Source organism: Cricetulus griseus, chromosome 4 (genome assembly GCF_003668045.3).
Source record: "Cricetulus griseus strain 17A/GY chromosome 4, alternate assembly CriGri-PICRH-1.0, whole genome shotgun sequence".
Taxonomy (NCBI): Eukaryota; Metazoa; Chordata; class Mammalia; order Rodentia; family Cricetidae; genus Cricetulus; species Cricetulus griseus.
Window position 1 is genome coordinate 204952659 of NC_048597.1, and position 6626 is coordinate 204959284.

The following is a 6626-nucleotide window of genomic DNA, read 5'->3' on the forward strand; positions in this document are numbered from 1 at the left end:
GTGCCGGCTTCTCTCCGCCCCGGCTCCCGGAGCCTGGGGCCCCCGCCCAGGTGTGAGGAAATCAGCCCCGCGGGGCTGCGGGCGGAAGTCTGGAGGGCGTAGTGACCAGCTGGGTGGTGGCCCGAGGAAGATGGGCACCCGAGTCTGTAGCGCTCTCCGCTTGAAGCCCAGGTCTCCGGCCATCAGCCTGAGGTGTAGCGGTCAAAGCCTGGAGGGTGTCCTCGACCCGGGAGCCTCCTGCAAACGGCCCCGGCGCGTTCTCCTCTAGGCTCTGTGACGTCGCTGAAGGGCACCTGCGGCAGGGCCTCGGCATCGTTTGTAGCGTCCAGTGTGAACTGGCTGCCGTGGGCCACCTGACCCGGGGCCTCGGGCAAGGCAATTTTGTTCTGAATGTGCTATTATTAACGAAACGGAGTACCGCATACTGTTTCTCCAGATTCAGTTAAGCATACCAATGAAATCAATATAATTTGTTTTCCCGAGATTCCTGTCCACTGAAGGATGCCTTGATCTTTTTGCCTGGTCCCTCCAATTCTTAACTACGATGGAGTGAGTATACATGCTTGAACCACTTTGCTGGTGTTTCCTTGCCACTGGTGGCCGCTGCGCCGGCAAGCCGCATTCTACAGGAGATGGAGCTGAAGAGCAAAAGTGCTCTCACACCATAGACGGGTTTTTTAAAGACTCAGAATGGGAGTTTGAGCAGAAGGTGAAATTTTTTTTTTTTCGGAAAAGAAATGGAGCATTGCCTCTGTTAAATAACAGTAATGAATGAATAAATGCAACACTTTGCAATAATTTTCTTCATAAACCACCTTCCCGCCCAAAAATATTTATGATGACGATCCAAACTCAAGTTTGGTTTGGTTTGTGACAGGGTCTTCCTATGTAGCTTCAGCTGACTTGTCACTGTATCCCAAGCTCTAGTCCTCCTCCCTCAGCTTCTCGAGTTTACAGGCATGTGCTGCCATGCCTGATTTTCAGTTTTTAACCTTTGTTTTGGAATATTGGGGTTTGGGGGCAAGGATGGAACCCATGTCCTCATACATGCACTACAAGCACATTACCAATTGAGCTGTATCCTCATCCCTCCAGTTTTTTTTTTTTTTTTTTTTTTTAAGCTGATAGCACCAGAAGGTTTGCAGCAGCATTTTGTAGAGTTTGGCGTGGAGCTGATACTAGAGATACCAAAAATATGCAAGGAGCCTAGAGTGCGTTTCTTTAGATTATAGTCAAGGTTAAAGACAAAAGAATGGAAATAATTTTACCTCAAAAACTTAACTATTCACAAGGGTAGATCTAGAGTGCTAATAACTACAAGCATTTTAGTTTAGGTAAATATAAAACCTATCTGCTTATTTGTGTGTGTGTGTGTGTGTGTGTGTGTGCCCTCAAACTAATGGCAAGCATATTTAGGAAATAATTACCTGGTACATACAAAGAAAACAGAAAACAAGAACTTATGGAATGATGTTTCAAAGATGTCAGTGGCTGTCTGAGAGTATCAGTTTCTATGTTTTTAGTAGCCATAATATGACTTTTATACTTAGTGCTTTGTGGTTTTTCTAAATAAGGGTTTAAATACAAATATAATTCAGTAAACACTTTCAAAACTCATGGCTAGGCTAGTCTAGTCAACACGGCAGCCAGATCCAACAGATTTCAATTTGGCAAAAAATATTATACTCTACTCCAGCAATATGGGAACTGTTTGTTTCTCTTCTGTGTAATAATTGACCATGACCTGGAAGAGAAAACACTGATTGTCTTGGGGGTATTACCCTGCCAAATATGAGCAGATGAAAACCAAATTCAGTCAGTTATATTCCTTGTAGGTAACTTTCGCTTTTATAGGAGAAGTTGTTTTGCTAAGGTAAAATGCAGGATGCCAACTTAAAATTGAATTTCAGAGGTGATGCATAACTTTATTGTAAGCATTTTTTAACTTTCCCTTTTTATGTGTGTGGGTGTTTTGCTTGCACTATATCTGCGTAACACATGTGTGCAGTGCCCAAGGAGACCAGAAGAGAGCATGTCCTAGACATTACAGACCATTGGGAGCTGCCCTGTAAGTGCTGGGAATTGAACCTGAGTCCTTTGAAGAACAACCAGTGCTTTTGAACTTCCAACCCATCTCTCCAGCCCTAGTGTAATTATTTTTAGTATGATATTGGACACAGGGCTGGCAAGATGGTTTGGCAGGGTAAGGCACTTGTTGCCAAGTCTGATCCCCAGGACACACATGGTGGAAGGCAAGAGCTGACTCCTACAAGTTCCTCTCACTGCTGCTCATGAGCTGTGGGATGTGCAGGCACACACAAATAAATAAATAAATAAATAAATAAATAAATAAATAGGATACATTTAAAATAATAATAACTTGGGATAGTTACTCTGAAAAACCCTGGGTCTTATCTGAAATTCAAATACAGGTGAAATTCAACTTTACCTGAGTATCTTACATCTTTATTTGCTGAATCTGACAGCCCTGCCTACCTGTAGAAGACATACATGAATCCCACAGCAGTAATGATCATGTATAGATAACTAACATCCTTGCCCTGGACTGGGTGGTTAGTGTGATTTATTTCATAATCTTCACAAAAACCCAAATCTGAAAGTGTTTGCCTAATTGATAAATGAGTATACCAATGTTTAGAGAAACTAATTCACCCATGGTCACAACACTAACGAGTTAGATTTAAGTGAGCATCTCTCTTATGCTGTCCAAGGTAGAAACCTGGTGAAGAGTCACCAATCTGAGGGAATCAAAAGAAAGACCCAGTTGCCATCCACTTACTGGGTGGCAAAATCCATTTCATACTTTCTAAGGATGCAGGTAGAATTATGTGGCCTTTAATTACTGAAAATCTTAGGTTCAATCTTAAATTGTCAAAGCATGTGTAGAAAAAAAAAAAAAGAGTTTGGGTTCTTTTAACCGCATCTGTTATAAGTGGGTTTTTTTGGGTTTTTTGTTTTGTTTTTGGCTTTGGTTTTTCAAGACAGGGTTTCTCAGTGTAACAGCCCTAGCTGTCCTGGAACTAGCTCTGTAGACCAGGCTGGCCTCAAACTTGCAGAGAGCCACCTGCCTCTGCCTCCCAAGAGCTGGGATTAAAGGCACGGGCCACAACCATCAGGCATAAGAGGGTTTATAGCTGATATGATGTTGGCACTGAGTTGCTGGAAGCTTTGCTTTATCCCTGAGAGAATGGATATTAAAATTCCTGCGCCAGGCTTGGTGGCATTTGCCTTCAGTCTCATTGCAAGGGAGGCAGAGGATCAGCCTTGGCTACAAAGCAAGTTTGAGGTCAGCCTAAGCAGCCTTCATCCACAACAACAAAAATGACAAGATTTCCTTACAAACACTGTGCTGGCATCTCACTACTTTTGACAGCCATGTTCACATATTTCTTTCCATAGAGCAAAGCCATTTTCTACCTGACTGATTTTATTACTGGGTGCTTTTAAATAATCCTTTTGCAAATGGTATCTGTACAGTCTTGCAGACTGCAGGACAGACACATTTATTGATGGTCTTAAGCACAGTGTGTAGTCTCAGCACTTGGGAGGTGAAGGTAAAAAGATTGTAAATTCAAGACCAGCCTGGGCTCCATGGTGAGTTCAAAGCCAGTCCTAACTATGTTGTAAGATACTTTAAAAACTCAAAAAAAACAAAATGGCATGAGCAGCAGGGAATGGTGTTTCATACCCTTAATCTCAGCAGTTGGGATGAGTCTAGTTACTTTTCTATTGTGGTGACAGAACACCAAGACCAAAGCAGTTTGTAGAAGAAAGAATTCACTGGAGTCATCAATTTCAGAGAATGAGGTTATAATTATCACAGAAGGGAGCATGATAACAGGCAGGCAGGCATGGTGCTGGAGCAGCAACTGAGAGCTTACAGCCAACCCACAAACATAAGGCAGAGACAGAGCTAACAGTAACACACCTCCTCTAATAAGGCCACACCTCCTAATCCTTCCCAAACAGGTCCAGCAACTGGGGACCTAATATTCAAACACATGAGCCTATGGGGGCCATTCTCATTTGGACTACTGCAAAGGATTGATGCAAATTTGAGGGCAACGTGGGATACATACTGAGTTTCAGGACAAACTGGGCTGTAAAGTGAGTTCCAGCACAGCCAGGGATACATAGTAAGACCCTATCTCAAAATAAATAAATAAATAAATAAATAAATAAATAAATAAATAGCTGGGCATTGGTGGTGCACGCCTTTAATCCCAGCACTGGGAAGGCAGAGGCAGGTGGATCTCTCTGAGTTCGAGGCCAGCCTAGTCTACAGAGTGAGTTCCAGGACAGCCTCCAAGGCCACAGGGAAACCCTGTCTTGAAAAACCAAAAATAAATAAATAAAATATAAAAAATTTTAAGGGCCAGCTAAATGGCTCTGCAGATAAAGGTGCTTGCTGCACAAACCTGGCAACCTAAGTTCAATCCCTTAAAAATGGAAGGAGATAAAGAAATCATAAAGTCTTCCTCTGACCTCTGCAGGTTCATGATAGCACAAATCCCCCAGCCACTCAATAATAATTAAAAAAAGAAAAGGCATGAACACAGTGTCTGACTTATAAAGTGCCCCAAAGCCCTAAAAATGGTAGTTATTATTTGCAGTTATAGAGTTGGGGTGTTTTATGTTTTTGTATTACATTTATTTGTCGTGTGTGTGTGTGTGTGTGTGTGTGTGTGTGTGTGTGTGTGTGTGTGTGTGTACATACTCATGGCATGATACCTCTACTCACCGCACCAGATTGTGGAGAATGGAACCCAGGGCCTCCCACGTGATAAGCACCGAGCCAAATCCCCAGCCCCTGTTATGATTGTAAATACTATTAGCTGCTTGATGGGGGATGTCCTTCTGTATATGTGTTTCTCTTATTGGTTGATGAATAAAACACTGTTTGGCCAAGAAAGGCAGGAAGACAGGTGGGACCAGGAAATGAGGAGAATTCTGGGAAGGGTAGGCAGAGAGAGGCACCTCAGGGAGATGCCATGGAGCTGCCAAAAGAGTAACAGGTCCGGGCATTGTATGGTAAGCCAAGACCACATGGAAATACATAGATCAATAGAAATGGGTTAATAGTTAAGACAGAGCTAGCCAAGCCAATAAGAAGCCCTAGCCATTGGCCATCAATTTTATAAATTAATATATGTCTCTGTGTGCTTATTTGGGGTTGAAGGGTGGTGGGACAAGAAAACTCCAGTTACAGCTACTGCCATGATGTGGATGTGCTCTGAGTGTGTCTCTCAAAGGACCACGTTCCTAGTATAGCTCTGTTGGGGTACTACAACATTTAAGAAATGGGGCCTAGCCTCGTGGTGGTGTAATACAAGCCTTTAATTCCAGCAGTTGGGAGGCAGAGGCAGGCGGATCTCTGTGAGTTTGAGACCAGCCTGGTCTACAAGAGCTAGTTCCGGGACAGCCTCCAAAGCCACACAGAGAAACCCTGCCTTGAAAAACCAAAAACCAACTAACCAAACAAAAAAAAAAAAAAAAAAAAAAAAGAAGAAGAAATGGGGCCTAGTCCTGAGGGTGATCCCAGAGGTCAGGGAGGGCCATAGTGAAAACACCTCCCGGATATGGCAGGATCACTGCAATCAGGAACTCACAGTAGCTGTGGTGGAATCCAGTCAACATTCCAACATAGAGGGGCTCACAAAACCCCACCCTTAGGTGAGGATGAGGGGCTGTGGACAGTCGGTGGCTTCTGGAGGAGGGGAAGAGTCACTTTCCTTTAAGGGTGTGGCCCCTGGTAATCCAACCACTCACCAGTGAACAGTCCCACACAGGTGTATATGGGCAGTACAAATTGGGACTTGAGGGGTTAGTTAAAAAGCAGAAAACAAGAAGCAAGAAAGCTCGAAGCTGTGAGGGGGATGATGTAGATCTGAGAAGAGTCAGGGAAAAGAATTCGGGGTGAACGTCATTGTTGTATGCATTTATTGAATTCTCAAGGAATTAATAAAAAGAATTGTTTTAAAGGAAAGGAAGAAACAGAACCCAGATCTGGAGATGTAGCTCAATGGCAGAGAGTATTTAACACACAGATGCCCCGGGTTCAAACTCCAACACTGACCAAAAAAAGGAGTAAAAGGAGGAGGAGAGGAGAGAAGAGGAGGCATGGGGCACACGGAAGGGGATGGTAATTGGATAGCTGGGCTTATCTTGAAGGGATTGAAACAGTTTCACAAATGCAAGTTAGCTCTTTCAGGAGCAGGTTGCTTTAAGGTGAGGCTTCTTGTTCACACACGGGGACCTTTGTCCTTTGTCCTTTCTTTGTCATGTAATGCAGCCAGAATATCATCACAAGAACCAAGTGCCAGAGCCATCTGTGCTCTTGAGCACAAGACCTGTGAATTAAATAAACCTAACTTCTTTATAAAGTAACCAGCAGTCTTAAGGTTTGTACTGCTGTGAAGAGACACCATGACAACAGCAACTCCTAGAAAGGAAAACATTTAACTGGGGCTGGCTTGAAGTCTCAGAGGTTCAGTCCATTATTGTCATGGTGGGCGAGCAGGCTGACATGGTGCCGGAGAAGGAGCTGACAATTCTACATCTTGATCCACAGGCAGCAGAAGCAACTGTGAGGCACACTGGGTGGA